The sequence below is a fragment of the Doryrhamphus excisus genome, linkage group LG13 (assembly GCF_037039965.1).
Source record: "Doryrhamphus excisus strain RoL-2023G ecotype Guam linkage group LG13, RoL_Dexc_Guam_v1.1, whole genome shotgun sequence".
Classification (NCBI taxonomy): domain Eukaryota; kingdom Metazoa; phylum Chordata; class Actinopteri; order Syngnathiformes; family Syngnathidae; genus Doryrhamphus; species Doryrhamphus excisus.
The window spans coordinates 9,920,897-9,943,183 of NC_136369.1; the positions used below are offsets into that span (position 1 = coordinate 9,920,897).

At 39.6% G+C, this 22,287-nt stretch overlaps 1 protein-coding gene across 1 annotated transcript in view; it reads right to left on the bottom strand.

The window, feature by feature from the left end:
- The window catches only part of galnt18b (UDP-N-acetyl-alpha-D-galactosamine:polypeptide N-acetylgalactosaminyltransferase 18b), a 69,761-nt gene that overhangs the window by 46,036 nt on the left and 1,438 nt on the right, over nt 1–22,287 (bottom strand). The window lies entirely within an intron of this gene.

The window sequence follows — 22,287 nt, forward strand, 5'->3', positions numbered from 1 at the left end:
AACACCCACGCAGAAAGAGATGTTTGGTTGAAGGAGCGGGATGGAGAAAAAGGCGAGACAACAATGACTTTGTTTAAGCCAGACAGCAAGCTGGGTGCCTCTTGCAGCCGTGTCGTCCTTATTTCATGCCTAAAGTCAGCAGGCGTCCTAAAACACTCATCACATTAGCTAAAGCACAACAAGTAAGGGTGTTTTCAGCAACCTTGGGGATATTTCACTTTGCCGCCTCGGTCAGTTAGTGTTTGTGAGGACATGGCACCATGAATGACCGGTCCACACAAACGTTCCTTCTCACAGCATTTCATTCACAATATGTAAAATTCAGCGAGATTCAGCATTTAACAGTAGATTCCGTTTTCATTGGCCAATTCTGCAATGAAAGGGTCCTAGAAAAACCGTTTATGACTTTCTAAATATGATGTTTACCATTATTAGAGCCCTTTAGACATGAAATAAAACCTTTACACTCATATTTTCCCAATTTAGTTCATATAATCAGAGAACATAAGCAATTTAAGACATAACTAAGTGTATTTTTCAATAAATGTCTTCGAGTCATGAGGACAGGACGTGACATTGGGGATTCAGAGTGGGATTTTAGCAGGCATTCGGCCACAACAGTAGCTTGTCTTGGTGATGATGACTATTATTATAATGTTGCTACAGTAGAAAATGAATGAATGAATGAATAAAAGCCTGTTATTGGCGATGAGGTCTTGTGCGTGCTACTAGAGACACCTAGCGGCCAGTGAAGACCACAGTTCATTAATATCTTGTATTGCTATAAATTGTATTTGCATTTTAGTTCATGTAAAAAAATGTATACTTGAAAATGCTCAATTTAGACCACGGTGACCGAGTGGTTAGCGCGCAAGCCACACAGCTAGGAGACCCGAGTTCGATACCACCCTCGGAATGTGTCTGTGTGGAGTTTGCATGTTCTCCCTGTGCATGCGTGGGTTTTCACCGGGTACTCCGGCTTCCTCCCCGCTAGTTAATTGGTGACTCCAAATTGTCCATAGGTATGAATGTGAGTGTGAATGGTTGTTTGTCTATATGTGTCCTGTGATTGGTTGGCGACCAGTCCAGGGTGTACAGCTGGGATAGGCTCCAGCACACCCGCAACCCTCGAGAGGATAAGCGGTAGAAAATGAATGAATGAATGAATGGACCAAGAATACATAACATTTGCATAAATATTGATTGATTTTTGGACGAATAATAGTCTGTAGGCAACTAAAAAACAGAAATCTTTTAGTAACTATTTAATTTTTGAACAAATGTGAGCGTGAGGGAGTAATGTTTGAACCGCGTTTAGAGCGAAAAATGACTGAACTCAATTAATCCAAGGAATTTTCAGTAATTTCCATTACTAAAGTATTCAATTGCTGCAGTCCTTCATCTACAGTAAAGTCTCGTTATATCGATATCGGCTAAAACTAATTACTACTTATTACAATACTATTTTCATTTCCCGGCAATTTTCTAGTCTTTTATGATATAATTAGCTCTGTTAGTACGATACACGGTTATTATGATAATCCGGTTACTAGGATGCCCTTTTCTCCCGCCAGCCAATTTGGTCTGCTTATATCAATACAAAAGCAGCTTAAATCAATCTTTGCTTAAGGATTTCAATACCAAAAAAGAACACGGCGAACGGCTGCTTCCAGTCAACTTAATTTTTCACACTTCCACCACCAGAGTGCAGCACACACAGCGGAAAACACCCGTCCCTCGTGCCTACCCCTCCGGGTGGCAACACCTTCCCTATCGATAGTTCCGGGGTGAATTATGTCCCGGTAACCGGTAATCACTACAGCGTAAGTTTATTTTTTTTACTGTAGTACAAAATTTATTGTAGTACAAAAGCATGCTAGATACGCAATCCATGAACTCAAGGAGAAAATTACATGCCATATCAAAGATCCGCCCACTTTTAATGCAGTTCGGCGCAGGATCGGATATATGGATAGTCCGGTTATATCGGTATTTTTTCAGACTCCCGAGAATATCGATATAACGAGACTTTACTGTAATTTGTTGTTGTGTGAGAATGTCCAGTTTAGCGAATGTGAACGACACAGGTGAATAAATCTCAGTTGGATGTGTTACTGTGTTTCTTTGATGCTCCGGTTTTGTAGAATATCTGTGAAAGAGGCCTTAGATGTGAGGACAAGTTATACTGACTGTAAAAGTTTAGTTGCTGAAGGACAACCTTTTGCACAGCAACCAGTTGTCCGTCAACGTCTCCTTGTGATTTAAAGTGTGTGGATCGATACGGTCAATGGTGCAGTGATTGGCTGGAGAGAAAATCTTGAAATTGGTGAAGCGTAATGACATGTAATTGAGGACAACAAAGGCACCACTGCTGACTAAAATATGTCACTTACAAGTTTAGCATCCAAATATCTGTCATAACTTCAAAAGCCCACACTTACTGTACCTGATGCACACAGTAAACCACTACAACATTTGAGATATTCTAAGAGCAGATAAATTACAGCTCAGTTACTCTTTCTTACACTTCTGATTTCAGAATATAGCAAACGTGCTTTCAGGTTGCTGTCTTTCTTCTTCTACGCTGCTCAGAATCCTTTGAATACGGCCTCCTGCTTCCAAACACATCATCTCACTTTCTGATGGAGCCACAATGAGATGCATAATTAGCTCCAAAACCTCCGCGTCCTAAACATGTGAACCAGCACGGTGCTTATCATTGCACGGCAGACAGTAGCACATGACAGTAGAGTTGTACACTCTGTCTGTTTTGAAGGTCCGGCCAGGCTCACTGAAGAGCTTCTGGCTAGTGGCTGATGGCAGCCGCTGCCCTTTGTAGAACATTTCCAAAAAAATGCTGCCTCACAGCTAGACTCATCATGTTTTGTCAGAAAGCTCAAAATGCTTGCAGAGTGCAGGGTTAGGAAAACAGAATACACGCTGCCGTGGGGTACTAGGATATTTGATTATTTAGGGCATTTTGCTTCAGACAACACATTTCCAGTAGCAGAGACGAGAGATGGGCACAATTGAAATGTGATCATTCTATACTTTTGTTGTGTAGTCGTAAGGTCTTGTTCATTCATCATTGCCCCATGTAAAATGAAAAGACTGCCATAATGATATCATCTCATTTTTGTGGCATCACATGAGAATCTCAAAAAAAGATTAAATGATTATCATTTATTGTGGTTGTTTTCCTACATACTATATCATGATTAAATAGATCAAATTGTGGAGATGTACACTACCGTTCAAAAGTTTGGGGTCACCCAGACAATTTTGTGTTTTCCATGAAAAGTCACACTTTTATTTACCACATGAGTTTTAAAATGAATAGAAAATATAGTCAAGACATTGATAAGGTTAGAAATAATGATTTGTATTTGAAATAATAATTTTTTCCTTCAAACTTTGCTTTCGTCAAAGAATCCTCCATTTGCAGCAATGACGGCATTGCAGACCTTTGGCATTCTAGCTGTTAATTTGTTGAGGTAATCTGGAGAAATTTCACCCCACACTTCTAGAAGCACCTCCCACAAGTTGGATTGGCTGGATGGGCACTTCTTGCGTACCATACGGTCAAGCTGCTCCCACAACAGCTCAATGGGGTTTAGATCTGGTGACTGCGCTGGCCACTCCATTACAGATAGAATACCAGCTGCCTGCTTCTTCTCTAAATAGTTCTTGCACAATTTGGAGGTGTGCTTTGGGTCATTGTCCTGTTGTAGGATGAAATTGGCTCCAATCAAGCGCTGTCCACAGGGTATGGCATGGCGTTGCAAAATGGAGTGATAGCCTTCCTTATTCAAAATCCCTTTTACCTTGAACAAATCTCCCACCTTACCAGCACCAAAGCAACCCCAGACCATCACGTTACCCCCACCTTGCTTGACAGATGGTGTCAGGCACTCTTCCAGCATCTTTTCAGTTGTTCTGCGTCTCACAAATGTTCTTCTGTGTGATCCAAACACCTCAAACTTTGATTCGTCCGTCCATAACACTTTTTTCCAATCTTCCTCTGTCCAATGTCTGTGTTCTTTTGCCCATATTAATCTTTTTCTTTTATTGGCCAGTCTCAGATATGTTTTTTTCTTTGCCACTCTGCCCTGAAGGCCAGCATCCCGGAGTCGCCTCTTCACTGTAGATGTTGACACTGGCGTTTTGCGGGTACTATTTAATGAAGCTGCCAGTTGAGGACCTGTGAGGCGTCTATTTCTCAAACTAGAGACTCTATTGTACTTATCTTCTTGCTTAGATGTGCAGCGGGGCCTCCCACTTCTCTTTCTACTCTGGTTAGAGCCTGTTTGTGCTGTTCTCTGAAGGGAGTAGTACACACCGTTGTAGGAAATCTTCAGTTTCTTGGCAATTTCTTGCATGGAATAGCCTTCATTTCTAAGAACAAGAATAGACTGTCGAGTTTCACATGAAAGTTCTCTTTTTCTGGTCATTTTGAGCGTTTAATCGACCCCACAAACGTGATGCTCCAGATACTCAACTTGCTCAAAGGAAGGTCAGTTTCATAGAGTCTCTAACCAGCTAAACTGTTTTCAGCTGTGCCAACATGATTGCACAAGGGTTTTCTAATCATCCATTAGCCTTTTGACGCAATGAGCAAACACATTGTACCATTAGAACACTGGAGTGATAGTTGCTGGAAATAGGCCTCTATACACCTATGTAGATATTACACTAAAAACCAGACATTTGCAGCTAGAATAGTCATTTACCACATTAACAATGTATAGAGTGTATTTCTGATTAGTTTAAAGTTATCTTCGTTGAAAAAAACAGTGCTTTTCTTAAAAAAATAAGGAAATTTCTAAGTGACCCCAAACTTTTGAACGGTAGTGTATGTTAACAGGGCATGCCATACTACCTTACACATCGTAGTCGTAGTAAGCAGTGATATTTATAAGTTGTGCACCACAATAAAACATTATTGAATAGACACATTTGTGTACTAGTGTAGTGTTTTTAATCCAGAAAAAAAAGCTCAATGGTCAAACAATAATTTGTGGAGCAAAGGTGAGAAAAATACACAGAGAAATGGAACCGCTAGATTTTGTAGCTTTTTCAGTGCTTTTATTTTATTTTCTACAATAAAAGCGCTGATAAAACATTCCACTGTTCTCAAATATCTTACTTTTTATTTTTCTACACAAAATAAGATGAAAAATAAAGAAACAAATCAAGAATAATAATAATAAAAAGGCAAATAATAAAAACTTAAAAAACCACATATAGTTGGTGCGTAGACAAATTATTTTTTTCAGATTAAAATTAACAAAGCATTATTAGAGCCCTGTAGACATGACAAAACACGACTATAGTCACATTTATACTCTTTTTATTTACAACATATTGCGCAACTGCAGGGTCTTGAGACACATGCTAACTCGCAAACTAGAGAGCTAGCGACCTAAACGGTAGCCTTCAAGTTATTTCCTTTAAACTTAAAAAGCCAAAAACTTACCACTTCCACACGGATAGGGAGGATAACTATTAACAGTTATTTAACCTTTAACATGAACATTAATCAAACGTAATAATTTTTTCTGGGTACATGATACCATACAGCATCCATATCAAACTTGCGCGGGCCGCACTAACATTAAACTTTCATATCAAGGCGGGGGCCTCAAACTAGTGTCCTGCGGGCCGCGTGTTTGAGACCCCCCCCCCCATAGACAAACAACCTTTCACACTCACATTCACACCTGTGGACAATTTAAAGTATCCAATTAACCTAACATGCATGTTTTTGGGATGTTGGAGGAAGCTGGAATACCCACAGAAAACCCACGCAAATGCAAAAGTTCACTCTGAGATGCCCAAAGGAAGAATCAAAACCTTAATCTCCTGACTGTGATGCCAACATACTGATCGACATTGGGGCTGGCCCAACTAGTTTGCTGCCTAAATAGGCTGCATCAAAGGCTAAGGCTTAATGCTAAGTCTACACATCTATTAAAAATAAGTCTTAATCACAGCAGACCATTTAGACAGCACTTTTTAGCCAGAAAAATGATCAGCTGTGGCCTATGTCAACCTCTTTGTAACGCTCATTACTGCCACCTATAGAACTGGACTGGAACAGCCATCACTCAATCATTCTTCATAATGTTTTTTCAGGGGAGCTGAATAATTGATTGCAAAGTTTCCAATTACCAATGGGAAGGGATTTCTTGGAATGCCCATCTCTACACGATATACTTAAGAGTTTCTTGAAAAACAAAGCTATAAATAATGCACAAACCAAGCATTCAGGCGCTAACTGAGCGTGTCACACAGAAATCACTCTGGAGCTGTTGTCTTCTCGCTCTCGCTCTCTCTCTCTCCAATCCAACAGAGACGTCTCTGAACAAATACCAGCTGAGTTGAGAGTGTTATCTTCAGGGAGATTTTGTAATGACTTCACTTCAGCACTGTATCGCCTTCTTGAAATGGATGGAAACTATTTTTATGCTAAGAATTTGCATTCCGGAGGTATTTGTGAATATTTGATAGCTCCGTCTGTCTTGCCAGGAAGCAGCACAGACAGCTTGAGGATGCTGGCACACTGCTCCAGGCATCCAGTGCTCTTTAATGTGCCACCAGAATCTGTGTGCTCATTGCATAGTTAAGTTTAAGTCGTTGGGGGGCTGAGGAACAAGACAAATATTAGAGTTAATTCAAATTGAGCATATGTTTGATGGTAAGGCCTGATTGTTAAAATTAGGTGGAGGCTCATTCATTCATTCATTCATTCATTTTCTACCGCTTTTCCTCACGAGGGTCGCGGGGGTGCTGGAGCCTATCCCAGCTCTTTTTGTACACCCTGGACTGGTGGCCAGCCAATCACAGGGCACATATAGACAAACAACCATTCACACTCACATCCATACCTATGGACAATTTGGAGTCACCAATTAACCTAGCATGTTTTTGGAATGTGGGAGGAAACCGGAGTACCCGGAGAAAACCCACGCATGCACGGGGAGAACATGCAAACTCCACACAGAGATGGCCGAGGGTGGAATTGAACCCTGGTTTCCTAGCTGTGAGGTCTGCGCTCTAACCACTCGACCAGGTGGAGGCTAATTAGGGCAAAATACTTTCAAGTAGGGCGCGTTAACAGTGAAATTAAAGGGGAACTGCACTTTTTGGGGAATTTTCCCCATTATTCACAATCCTTATATGAAACATGAACACATATTTCTTTCCCTTTTCTGTGCATTATAACTCCAGAAAACAAATTAATATTACTTAGTAGACAACAGACATAATTGGGACACATCTACTTTGACAATGAAAAAAAACCCTCTAACAATGTTGCATCGTTTGATATACATGCTGTGATCGTGCATTAACATGTACACTGATGATAACATGTAATAGTTGCAGTATCTTGTCATATTTTGATTACTTAAAACACTAACAAAACTTATTTTCTCTGCTCATTATTACTCATACTTATGCTTGTTCCGTCAACAACAACAACAGCACAGATACAGCGACAACACTTAACGATTGTTGTTAACACTGGTTTGCAACTGGGGACATGACAACTTACACCTTGCTATTATTACACCTAGGAAGTGAAAATTGAATAAAATACAGAGGCTTTGCAGCCATAACAGATTCCAGTAAGCTTCTTGCGTCTCAATTATTTTCTGTCATCCTCCTGCTATTTATTCATTTATAAGATAAGATAAGATATGCCTTTATTCGTCCCTCAGTGGGGAAATTTGCATTGCACAGCAGCAAGAGTACAGAATCAGTTAAGCAGTACAAAATACACAATATAGAAAAATAAACAATATAAACAACCCAAGTATTAACAGAATCAACAGTTTTTCCCAGAGTTATATACAATACAGTATGTAGATAAGATGAAATGAGATGAGATATATGACCAGTCTATACACTGAGATCTTGCTAGTGAGTTAATATGAGGCATTATGGAAATACTTCACATAGAACTTAATATATTGCCTTTAGAGCCCTTAATATTGCACATGGGGGTTGATCAGATATTGCACAGTGAATGGGGTCTGGAGTAACTGTACTGACTATAAAAGCAAGTATTACACAGATCTGTACCAGATAAACAAATGCAACAAAATGGAGAGCATACAAGCATATTCAAGAGTCAAATTTCATGTTGAGTACTATAAATGTGTACATGTTGGTAGGTCTGCATTGAAATGAAAGCATCTCGTGCCTCCCCTGACAATCCCCCAAGCCCGCCGCACTATTTGAGAAGCACTGCACTATGGTGTTTAAGTGTGTCTATGGGAATTGCTGTGCATTCATCTAAAAGAATATTTAGAAGGTTTGAGGTCACTGATGTTGGACCTGGGAGAGGCCCCTGCTGCATCCGTTCCTGGTTTATTCTTGTCTTGATGAGCTCAAAGCCTTTGTTGTATCTCTGCAGGAGCTCAAGGCCCCATACTCTGCTTCTTGATTCGGTTCCAGCACTCCACAAATTCCAAACTGAGTTCACTTGACCAAAATGTGACAGACACAAACAAGCGTGCAGCATAGCCAACTGGTAACACGATCATTCCAAGCTATATTTGATTAAAAAAAATCAATAAAAATTCCCCAATCTCAAAATCCATGGTACAATCACACCCTTGAGAACATTTGCACTAAATGTTTTGACAAAAATATGATTAACAGACAAACGTATGTGTTAGTTCCAATCTCCTTTAGAATAACTTAACTGTCTTTTTAACTGTGTTGAGTAAGTGCAAAAAAGTGGAATTTTAAGTGATTTTACTGAACAAACTTTTTCTTCTCTTCATCAAAATATGAAAAAAATGCCTGATATGCCTGGGAAAAAAACACAATTTCTTCTAAATCAGTTCTCCTTTTCTAAGGCCTGTTTCTGTATGACATTTCAACAGCCATAACTTAAAAGTGTAATTCATATGTTTGTGTCTCCAGATACAGGTTATCTGGGATTTCCACAAGAAAAGAGCGTTTCATGGCTGTTGGTGCTGTGGGAAGAAAAAAAGTAGGCCATGAGGACCATAATTATTAGTGGGGGTGGCTTGAGATCACACATCAGTGAACTCTACATGAACTTATAATCACTCTTCAGTGCTTGTAATATTATATTTTTTCAGAAAGAGGAACAAAATATCACCCAAGTAGTCTTTAGTATGTTCTTTTGAAAGCCACATGCCATTGTCTCAGACTGTCTATAAAGACAGAGCATTCACAGGAGCAGAGATTTAGATTTCCGTAGCATCCATATCAATGTTTGCGTCTGGATTTTCAAGGCCGCAGCTCATCAGTGCTTGACTGCACTTTCAGTTTTATCGCTGTCACTGATGAATTTATAATGAGTCGAAGAATGGAGGCATACGCTTGGAAAAAAATCTCAATTATAGGTAGCTATGATGAATATTGTTCCTCGGCCACAGTAAATCATTTCGGTCTTGTCTGGGCTAACCCTTTAATCCACCTCCCTCCGTCATAACCTCCCAGCAGTATAAGCGCTGACTCAATAAAAGCTAAAGATATATTGAAATGACAGCTAAAGCCCACTGACTTAAGCTGTAGGTAGAAGGTTATGTGGAGTGAAGATGGACTTTTTCTTTGTATTCCTTAAATATAAAAAAGGCTGAGATGTTAGTGAGCAGGTGACCACATTAGATCTATTTGTTTTAAGCAATTCCATTTTTAATTTTTCCGTTATTCATGTCATCATTTTGCATCATTCAGCCTTTGAAGTGTGCAGATCTGGAAAAAAAAAAATTAACCTTTGCTAGTGGTGTATTTTATGGTCTGACAGAGTGTGTGACGAATTGAATCAGACATTCAGGTCTAAATTCAAAGAGACGTCTTGAGTGCTGTGTGCGCAATAAGGAAATGACAGTGTACACTTGTTCATGCAGAAGATGAAAAGATTGAACATAATTGCACGGGGGCGTTGGTGCCGGAGCACGCCTTGCGCCATTAATTATGAAAACATGCGGGCTGAGAAGTGTGACATAAAATCTTTGCTGATAAATTCAGAAAATGTTATGAAAAAAATCATCCTCAATGCATACCTGTTAATATTTTCAGAAAATATTGAATTTTCCACTTTATGCCAGCACCCCTTAATACTGAAAATATTTCTGGAGTGCTTGTCACCCGCAATCCCATCCCACCTCTTTAACTAATTTATTATAAATTGAATGTTAAAACTCTCTTTTGATGAATTTTGCTCATAGATAATATTTCAGATTTGAAAACATCCTGGATTGTCAGTTTTTTTTTTTGTTATCATTCCACCAGCAGCTTGGTAACTGAGCTAAGGTGCTTAATAGAAAATACCGTATTGACCTAAATGTAGGATTTTTCCTGGACAATAATCTGTAAAAGACAGGTTCGCATACACTCCTGATCACAATTTTAAGAGGAGCTGAAAACTTTCCATTTTGCACTGTTGGATATACGGAGTTAGAGCTACAAAATGGGAGAAGAAATGGGATTGAGACGAAAAACATTAGATTCAGCAATTTATTGCAAAACTGCCAAGGCTAAAAATCTAATTTTAAGTTCATAACTCATAAAAACAGAAATCCCCCCAAAAAAGAAATACAATAATGTAAAAAAATGACAAGGTGATGCTTTTGGCTTTACAGAGGCCATCCACTTTCTGGAACTAAAAGAGTTTCAGCTAAAATGAAAGGAAAGGTATAAAAAATTGTGGTCAGTCTAGCCACTTTGTTTGGTCTAGAGACAGTGCCACTGAGGAAAAGACAGGAAGCAGAACTGGAGGTAGCAGAGATGAGGATGCTGAGGTTCTCATTGGGAGTGACCAGGATGGATAGGATCAGGAACGAGTACATCAGAGGGACATTACATGTTATAGGCCTTGGCGATAAAGTCAGAGAGGCCAGTTTGAGATGGTTGGGACATGTCCAGAGGAGAGATAGTGAATATATTGGTAGAAGGATGCTACATTTACAGCTGCCAGGTAGGAGGCGTAGATGAACACCAAAGAGCTGGTTTATGAATAGATAGGGTTGGATGGAAGCGGTTGAAGGGAATAGCCCAAAGAGAAAGAAGAAGATCCACTGTTTGGAAGTGATGTCCATTTCTGCGAACTCCCCTTCCTATCCATCCCCAAATGTTCTCATTTGGATTTAGATCAGGATAACTTGCAAGATGGCCCAAAAGAGTGATGCTGTTCCTCTGGAAGAAGTCCAGTCAGGCATTGCGAAAACTGCAGCACTGTTCTGTTGAAAAACCCAGTCTTGACCACACAGACGAGGACCTTTAGTCATGAGGGCTGCCCTCTGCAACATCTCCACATAGAAAACTTCCAAGCTGACATTTTTCATTTTTCAAAGTAACTGATTCACCGAGGCCCGACGTAAAACCGACAGTACAGGGTTCAGCGTTTTATGATGATAAAATTTCTTGCATAACAACCTTGAGGTTTGTGACACTCTGTTATAGACACAATTGCCGTCGCTGGGGCTAACAGTGTGGATGTGACCTGCTATTGTACAAGGTGCATACAGCTATATTAGCCTTTTTTTATTTTGATACACTAAAATGCACCATAGAAAGATGACTTTCTACTCCATTAAAAAAATGCATATTGATGGCTCTGTATGCTAGTGATACTTTTTCAGTGACAAAAGCCGATACTATGAGGTACTCTTTATAGCGCCTGGTATGTTTGGGTCAATACCATTGTCGCATTTGGGGATCATACAGCTTGAAATGAAAAAAAACAAACACATGATCTAGGGCTATTCCAAAATTTCCAGATATTACATCTCTAATCTATCTATTTTATGTGATTATATATATGTGTTATTATGATTATATTATATGATTATATTATATGTGATTAAGAATTCCCAGTACTACTATAAACAGACATGCACACACAGTGACAGGTTTTCAGCACCATACAGTGTGAAACTGGAACAGACCAACTCGATCACGCTACTGTAATTATAAGTGTGTGGAAAAATATAAAAAAAATGAGTAATTTGAAACAATTTAACTTAAGGGAAGTAAAATGTTACTTTTACGACTTCATGCACGACAACGTGCTGAAGTGACATTTGCAGAAAGTTTTCTAGATCTTCCAGAATCTGCACCTATTCCAGCTGTATTTCCTTCGATTTGCTGTCTGTTTTAATTTATTCCATCCCCAGCCCGCCCACTCCGCTGTGGTTGGTCGCACTCCCAAGTGCTCCCGAGGACTTCTGGACTACTGCCAAACCCCACGTTCTAATTTAGTTGGTATAGGAGTTGATAGTATATGAATAAACCCTTTCAAGAGCTACTTGAAAAGTGGTTAGGAGCTACTGGTAGCTCTTGAGCCACTTGTTGGAGATCCCTGACTTCTTTTTTTGAGAAACTTCCGTATCGGATTCGGGATCCAACACATATGGCTGAAAAGCGGACAGATAAATTGCTGTTTATTATCAAGTACTATAAAGTTGGTGGCACAAACCGGAAGTCTTTACATGCACTCAGCAATCGGCAAAATCGACGTTTATTATCAACTCCTATACAGTTAGCGGCACAAACCAGAACTCTTTCTATGCACTCGGCAGTGTGACCAACTACAGCAGAGTGGGCGTGCCTGGAGGCGGGTTGTGGGTGGATTAAAATACATACATTAAAACAGACCGTTTTTGTGGGAAGCACAAAATCCAAACAAATGAATAGGTTCACATTCTGGAAGAACTAGAACGGTTTCTGTGCTGGTTATTGTGTGTAACTGTTCTATTGGAGTCCCAAACCTTTGGATTGAGTTGGATTGAATGCTAAAGAATGCTAGAGGGTACATGTAATCTGTGCGCTTTTACAAGAATATCTGGGGGGAGAAGAGGTTATCCTAACTGACGAGCCTGGGACAATATTTTAAAAATACGTTTTAAAGCCTGCATGACAACCACTGGGACAAGAGTAAGAAGTTTATTTCATTGAATTCTTGTATTTATTTTTCTATTACTGTCTTTCTTTTGTCCTTCATGTGCTGTGTGTATAGTATGAGTGACGTGGGAGTTGATTTTGTTATAAACTTGGTGTAAGTTCCAACTTACACTAAAACTGGACTTACATCATAGTCCAGGAAGAGAACTCATTTATAACTCAAGGACCACTTGTATATTATTTCAGTCAGTGTCTTAAATCAATACAGCAGATACATCATCATTGTTGTCTATATTAAGAGAGCAAATTGAGACTATTTGCACAAGGGAACTTCATCTATTTAGTAGAATTTGCCAAGGGACGAGTGCTAAATTGCCATTTCATGCCTGATTTGCACTCTTCTTCATGATTTTCTCCTCTGGATTCAGTGCAATTAATTGTTTTCATTACAGAAACATCCTCCAGTGGATCCATAACCCTGTAGTCCCGTTGGAACAGAATTTCGACCCTGTTTTGCACTCATCACCCAAGACACTTTCCGTCACACCGTCTGCATTACTGCCTACGAGCCGCTGTGCTGGCAGATGATTCAGACTTTTAATAAATCCAGAGAACAATCTTTGTAGCAACCACGCTCAAATGAATCTCAAACTCTGTGAAGGGTGCAAGAAAATCTCTAGGTAGCGAGTGCCATATCCAATCAATCTCAGCAAGCGTGCCGATACTATTTCCCAGCAGTGACTAAAATGTCAGAATATTCGTAACACCAACAGGTCATGATTTAAAACATTGCAAAGCAATTTTTACACCATGTCCCCATGGATGCTTTATTGAGGATGATCTGTCCTGGCTAGTATCCAGAAAACCGGTGGCAAATTGCTCCGCTATTTTCCCCTTCATCATGGCTGTTACTGCAGCAACGCTTATTTTTATTTGACCAATCTCCAGTGAATGACTTACAGAAAACCAGAGAGAGAGTACAAACAAGAAGTCACACTAGCACGCATTGCTAAACTAAACTAACACAGGTAGCTTCCATTCAAACGCTGTAATAGGAACTGGAGGTAGCAGAGATGAGGATGCTGAGGTTCTCATTGGGAGTGACCAGGATGGATAGGATCAGAACGAGTACATCAGAGGGACATTACATGTTAGAGGCCTTGGAGATAAAGCCAGATAGGCCAGACTGAGATGGTTCCAGAGAGATAGTGAATATATTGGTAGAAGGATGCTGCATTTAGAGGTGCCAGGTAGGAGGCGTAGAGGAAGGCCAAAGAGCTGGTTTATGGATAGACAGGGTTGAAGGGAAAAGCCCAAAGAGAAAGAAGAAGATCCACTGTCTGGAAGTGATGTCCATTTCTGCGAACTCCCTTTCCCATCCATTACCAAATGTTCTCATTTGGATTTAGATCAGGATAACATGCAAGATAGCCACACACACTGATTGGCTCTTGATTGTTGTAAATATATATCGCACACACGCAGCTACACTAGCACGCATTGCTAAACTAAACTAACACAGTTAGCTTCCATTCACACGCTGTAATAGGAACTTTTCGCCAGTATTTCAGACTGCCGCATCAGCATGTTTAGTTTAGTTAGTGTTTGTGACAACATTCCACCACGATTGAGTGGTTCACTAGGGAAATACATCCTAAAACAAGCATTCCCTCTCATCATGATGACTGGTTTTTCATAGAAACAGGATGAAATTAAAACACCCATGCACATGTCAATATATAGAGGCCGGTAAAATTATTAGTTATCGTGCGGTTAATTGGATTGATTATTGTTATTATTGACAGGCCTACAGTATAAGAAACGGTCAAACAATTGTTTTGCTTATAAACAGTGGTCTCAAACACGCGGGCCAAATGTGGCCCGCAGGACACTAGTTTGAGGCCCCCGCCTTGATATGAAAGTTTAATGTTAGTGCAGCCCACGCAAGTTTGATATGGATGCTGTATGGTATCATGTACCCAGAAAAAATTATTACGTTTGATTAATGTTCATGTTAAAGGTTAAATAACTGTTAATAGCTATCCTCCCTATCCGTGTGGAAGTGGTAAGTTTTTGGCTTTTTTAAGTTTAAAGGAAATAACTTGAAGGCTACCGTTTAGGTCGCTAGCTCTTTAGTTTGCAAGTTAGCATGTGTTTCAAGACCCTGCAGTTGCACAATATGTTGTAAATAAAAAGAGTATAAATGTGACTATAGTCGTGTTTTGTCATGTCTGCAGGGCTCTAATAATGCTTTGTTCATTTTAATCTGAAAAAAACAATTTATATTTTAACTATATGTGGTTTCTTAAGTTTTTATTATTTGCTGTTTTATTATTATTATTATGTTTATTTATTACTGATTGATTGATTTTCTTTATTCTTGATTTGTCTATTTATTTTTCATCTTATTTTGTGCAGAAAAATAAAAATTAAGATATTTGAGGACAGTGGAATGTTTTATCAGAGCTTTTATTGTAGAAAATCGAAACCAAAGCACTGAAAAAGTTTGTATATTTTTCTGTTTTTAATAAATGCGTTTTTGTTTTTTTTTTTTGAAAACCTGATGTGGCCCAGTCTCACCCAGACCCTAGCTCCAGTGGCCCCCAAGTAAATTGAGTTTGAGACCCCTGCTTATAAGCTTTTAAGTGTACCTTGTACTGCAACACCATCAGGTTATATGTGAAAAACATGTGAAAAACGTGTACTTTACTGAATTGCATATCAAACGCTGCACAACTGCATGCACAAGCATGTACACGTACTGAATAATATATGTGCACACTTCCATAGAGACAAATGAAACACAGCTACTCTGCTCACTGCTATGATTACTCTCATTTAATCTGCTGCTTTATCCATTGTCATTCTCAAAAACGGCGTTAGATAAATGCCCAAATATAACAGTCCTCCGAGCGTGAGTGGAAATGCTGATTAACTAAGCTTCTCCGCTGATGTGATGGGTGGATTTGCTGGAAGCCATCTTTGGAAGTGTCACTATCATTTGGGGATAAATCATCGTTGTGTTAATCACAAGCTCTCGCGGGCCTCCTGGCCATTCAATCAGGACACACAATGGAAGACACGACTCCCTCAGTGGTCGAAGGAAGCCTTCAAACAAACTGCCTTTTAATGAACCTCCCAATCATGCAAATTTTTGCGGAAAAGATGTCACACACACTTCCTATAACTCCCATCAAAATCATTATTAGTGCATTGGAGAACGGAGAAGAGACAGATATGGAAAGTCTTTTAACAATCTTGGGTAAAAAAGTAAAATGACAAAACGCAGCTGTGGTTTCAGTATGGTCATTGTACCAGTGGTCTAACCAGCCATGTCTATGAGACTCATCTGCAACATTACCCCCGTAACTGACAGTATGTATATGGACTAGGGATGTCTTCAGGATCGGGATCGGCTTCCGATACGCTGTATTTTGAAGATTAGGTAACATCAGCTTCCGCCACAAGATCGGGCCAATAACGGTTGCCGTATCATTTTAGTAACTGAGCCACACTGCAACATGGTATGTGCAGTAATTACCCTGGTATTTTTGATTTTGTAGCAATATGTGCTGAGGCGGCGGCACGGCGATCTAGTGGTTAGCGCGCAGACCTCACAGCTAGGAGACCAGGGTTCAATTCCACCCTCAGCCATCTCTGTGTGGAGTTTGCATGTTCTCCCTGTGCATGCGTGGGTTTTCTCCGGGTACTCCAGTTTCCTCCCACATTCCAAAAACATGCTAGGTTAATTGGTGATACCAAATTGTATGAATGTGAGTGTGAATGGTTGTTTGTCTATATGTGCCCTGTGATTGGCTGGCGACCAGTCCAGTGTGTACCCCGCCTCTTGCCCGAAGACAGCTGGGATAGGTTCCAGCACCCCCGCGACCCTTGTGAGGAAAAGCGGTAGAAAATGAATGAATGTGTTGAGGCTGACATCCAACGTTATTTTCTATGACCACATTCAATTCCACAAATTCATGTTTCTAACGAAAGCTTTCTTTCTATTTAGGATCAATACTGGATCGGCAAGACTATTAAAGAAAATCGGACTGGATCTGAAGCCAAAAAATGAGGCTCAGCACATCCCCAATATGGACACACCTTAATCAATCAGGATTGGACTAAACCTAAAATTATACCTGTATTTTAATTATTTTTCTTGCTAAAGCATTTTAAATGCTTCCAACTTTGTGAGAACAATTCAATTTCCACAGTCCACAAACCAAGGTCCATGAGGCATCATTGGTTGATATCAAGCATATTAAACACCTTTGGGATGAACAAGAACAGACAAGGTTAGCTGCAAGTCCTTCTCTCTGGTCCAACATGGGTGACCACTGAAATCACATGTTTTTCAGAAAGAATGGACGAAACCACTCCCTTACACAGCCTGTAAAAGGTGCTATGGCTTTTAAACCTGCAAAGAGGGCTCAGCTATACAAGTTGGTGTAATTGCCACACACCCTATATACTGTAATCTTAATGTTGTCAGATATTACAAATGTAGTGGCTTTTTTAAACAGGAATAACACAGAGAGGAACACAGTGCTGTATGGAAAGAGGGTTAGGTCATTCAAGATTTGTTTTTCTGAAACCAATTAGCTCCTCAACAGGGGATATTGCTTGCCTCGAGTCCACAGGATCAGCTGATCTGCTGTGATGCAACAGTGCTGACAGTCGGGATAAAAATGAAGTGAAGACATGCTTTACTGGGTCAACCATGATGAAAGGATGTCTAAATCATCTAGGGCATCGATATACAAAAACATACAATACCGAATGCAAGTACTGAATCTTACAAAAGTGAGTTCAACCCTTACATTACAATAACCATATTATAGCAGTATATATTTTTCAAGGGACATACTTCAGAAGTGAAATTTGGATATACTTTGGAGTAGTCAGTGTACAGCTTGTATAGTGGTATTGATGCATTATAGTCAGCACACAGCCATTAATGTCATTATTGTGAAATAAGGCGAGAGGCATGTTTAATATTGCACCCACCTCATAACAATATTTTTTAAAATTCTTTCTTTTTGCGTTAACATTGATGATAACACGTAATACTTACAGTATCTTGCCATATTTTGATCATTTAAAACATTACAGAAACTTATTTCCATTGATTTAGCATAGATCTTATGTTACTTCCATCAACAACAGCAGCACAAAAATGGCGACAACATTTCAACATTTGCAATGTGCCCTAAAGGTGATGGCTGTGTCTTCCAGCACAAGATGTGTGCTCCAGTTCTCAGGTTAAAAAATGCTGATAGCAAAGAGCATCTTGTTGAGTCTTTGTAGTGAAATTGAGAGCTAGGTATCTACTCCTCCTTCGGTTGCGCTGGTGATTGGCGCCGAGACTAGCGGTTAGCAAGGCGTCTCTGCTAAATAAATATATTTTTTGTTTTAGCTGCTACAACCACAATATTGCAGTAGCTTGGTTAAGATACAAGTCAGTTATGTTTATTTTTTTTGTTAGGGCTTTTGTTAGGCTAAAGTCAAAATGGTACCCCCAATGACGTGCATTGTTAGCTAGCTCATACTAACTTGTTTTCTCTTGGTGGAACACAGACGATGGGCATGTGTTCATGTTCTACATAACGATTGTGAATAATGGACAAAATTCCCCCCGAAAAAGGGCAGTTTTTCACTTGTGTTGCCAGCTACATTTACTTTCAGCGAACAGCAAATCAACACTTTTCAAGATGTCCGCTGACATGCAAAGTTTCATTTTGTATAGAGTATATCATCTTCCAATACAGTATATGATAAAATGGTAGCTGAAATGTGAGGAGTGTACTGAATTTTGTGAGATAGTGTATAATACATACGCCTGGTACTGCATATTGTATTCAGGTCAAGCTGTAACAAGTCGAGACATAAACCCACATAACTATAGCATCTGTGCGGTCCAGATAATGTAAATAATAGAAAATCACACAAATTGCCCCAAAGAGCATAAAAATGACCTTTTTTTCTATACAGCTTAACCTATTCAGGGTTTGTGGGAAGTTGGATACAAACATGCATGTTTTGGTCAACAGCTCTAACCACTCATACACTATATTACATTGACTAAAGTATTCATTTTGATCTTCAAGCAAACTGACCACTAAAAGCTATTTTTCATATTAAAGCCAAGAACATTGACCACTACAAAGGACACAGTGTTCTCTGGAGTGTCAGCCAAGCAGAGACACACAGTCGTGCTACATTTTTCCATGACTTCTGGTTTGCGGTACAGTACAAGGCAGTGAGCCCAGTGGCACAGCCCTCATGGTGGGCGTGTGTGAACCTGCACACTGTCTAAGTAGCCAATAAATTCCCCCCGGGGGCGGCCAACAACATGATAAAAGATGGCGTTCAGACAGATTATGTGCTGTTGCCATGTTGCTTTGTCGTGGCAACAGGCTACTTTGCAATGTCACTTTGTGTGCCTCCTCCCACACCGTGCAGATGACACTACAAACCTTTTTTCTCTTAGCAGGCCGGTTGCAATAAATGTTCTTTACATGCTCTTTAATATCCGTGCACTAAATCTAAGTGCATGTGCTGGCATTTGTGGCTTTGTTATTAGTACGTCAATGTGGAAGGCACAGCTATTGCAAAATGCCAAGGTCGTAATATATGAGATGAGACCAGATGACTCCTACACCTATCCTACAATATAACACAGGATATAGAAACTGTATTTTACGGGAGACTGATGAATGTGCACTAATGAATATGTCTCTGCATGTCACTGACTGTTTATGTCGCTAGCTGCTTGGATTATGGCATTATATTATATTTGCAATGCATGCTCTCAGGGCAATTATAAGGTTGATCCAGTCAGTGTCGTTTGTCCTCAAAGTGACATGTAATAATGCAATGATTGCGTGTATTATTGCAAATATATGAGAAAGCTGTAATATTAGCCCACTCATGGTTTATGCCAACAAACAAACTGAAGGCTGAAAATAAAAGGAGCTAATATATTGTGGGCATGTCCTGCCCCAGCACTTTGTTAGGCATTAATTTATTAAATACAATAAATGCAAACATCCACAGCAGCCATAATGAAGCCACAGATACGTATGTGCTGCTGAGCACAATGTGTGGAAAACGTGAAAGTGTTTGATATGCAGAAAGGACCCTACTAAACTAATTACAGGATGCCTGTCCTAGTTTTAAAAGTGCCATAAAAAGACAAAAACACAACGGAGCTCCAGTGAGCTGCCAAACACTGCAGGTGCTTTTGCAAAAAATAAAAAAATAAACACACACGAAAAAAAAATGGTAGCTAAATAAAATGTTAAATTGAAGCAAGTGTAATTAAAACGTTGCTAATATTTGTTACAAAGACGAACAAACAAGTACTTTGATATTAGGAAATGTCATTTCTGCAATGCAATGCATATGTATGAGAGGATATGCAGAGACGCAACATATGAGTAACGCTCTTATTTTAGTTATTTGTTTAATGCCCGTTAATGCAGTTAATTGAAAATCAAAAATTTAATAGGCAAAAAAATAAGCCTGTCAATCATGCAACTCCAGCAAAGTGAGTTTAATCACATGACACCATCTATTTGTCGTAGATTTATGCAAATGGACTACGTCTTCTGTTTATGTTTTCCTGAGTTCAGCCAGGCATAGCAAGCAAGCAGCATATCATACACTGTCTTGAATAAATAACAACAAGCGTATCTGCATCATGGCCATGTAACTCTGGGTTCAAAACTCTGGGTTCAAATTCTGGCAAGTTCTGCTCGTGCTTGTGTAGGTTTTCTCCAGGTAATGCATTTGTCTCCCACATCCCAAAAACATGCATGTTAGGCTCAATGGAGAGTCGAAATTGTACTGTATTTATTTATTACATTATTGAGGTATAGTGATGATAAAATTCATATCGGATAACGCTTTGTCTTTTCTTGATTGATGATTTAATTCAGATTTTGGTAGAGAAAAGATACTGTACAAGCCTGGCATGAATATCACGGTTTTCTTGAGTGGCTCTGCTACTAATTGGAACTGCATCCTGTAAATTGATTTGCAGTGGAAGTAATTTTTGATTGTCTGTGTATAAAATATACACACAATTTCTGCTGAACAGAAATTTACAAAGTACAGAAATGTTGAAAGTCCAATAACAATCATCGCTTAAGTGTCTGCTGCCATCATGCTTGTTAATTAGCTTAGGAAGCGCTTTGAACGCCTTCTATTTTGCTTCTAGCTAGGGTACAGTTATTACAGTTATGAGGCCATATTACATATTACATTATATGATATCAAAAACTAATGTGGTGTCCAAATCATCACGGCTGTTATCAGAGACACACAGAGAACATGTCATATATGTGATTGACTGGTGACCAGTCCACAGTGTACCCCACCTCCGAAGTCAGCAATCCTCAGATACCGTGCAAATATGCCCCCTAGTGACTATGAGCAGTATTGTGAATGGCATCACATACTGTACGTTTGATTGGAGTCATCATTCTTGCATTTCATCCTCCCTGAGCCAAAGTATCACAACAGTATGAGTCAAATCACCCAACCTGGAGATGCGCAATTGGTTTTTGGTAAAACTTGAATATGTTTAGAAATGATTTGGATGCTGTTAAAGGCGGAGGAATGAAGGGTTATGGCACAGAAGTGTTTATATAGCATGTTGGCCACACAGTCAGGAAATCTGGAAGACCTGCGTTCGAATCTCTGCTTTGTGGAGTTTGCATGTTCTCCCCGTGCGTGGGTTTTCTCCAGGTACTCCGTTTTACTCCCACATTCCAAAAACATGCTAGGTTAATTGGTGACTCCAAATTGTCCATAGGTATGAATGTGAGTGTGAATGGTTGTTTGTCTATATGTGCCCTGTGATTGGCTGGCGACCAGTCCAGGGTGTACCCCGCCTCTAACCTGAAGACAGCTGGGATAGGCTCCAGCACCCCCGTGACCCTCATGAGGATATAATATAATATATAATAACATAATAATAACAATTATGCAAACGCCAGGATTACGCAATCAAGCCACCTAGCTTACTGCCATAAATAGATTACAGTCCTGTGAGAGCATTTACACATTTATCATCAAGTCAATATGGACCATGCATATTTCTAAAATAAATCCAACTTTAACTATTTAAGAATCCAATACAACCCACACTTTAGCGTTCAGACAACCTGCTCAAAGGAGTCTTTGGGTGCCAAACAGAAATAGAGACGCGTGGCTCCAGCAGGAATGTTTAGCCATGCTTAGCTTAGAGCCGTAGCGCTGCGTACACCATGAATAGATTTCTGTCTGCATCTCTCTTTGGCACCAGCCAGTACCGTGCTATTTCAAAGTGGGAACCTGCCCAAAACACCACGCCCCCAATCGCTACCTAAAACACAAGATGACCAGAATAGTATA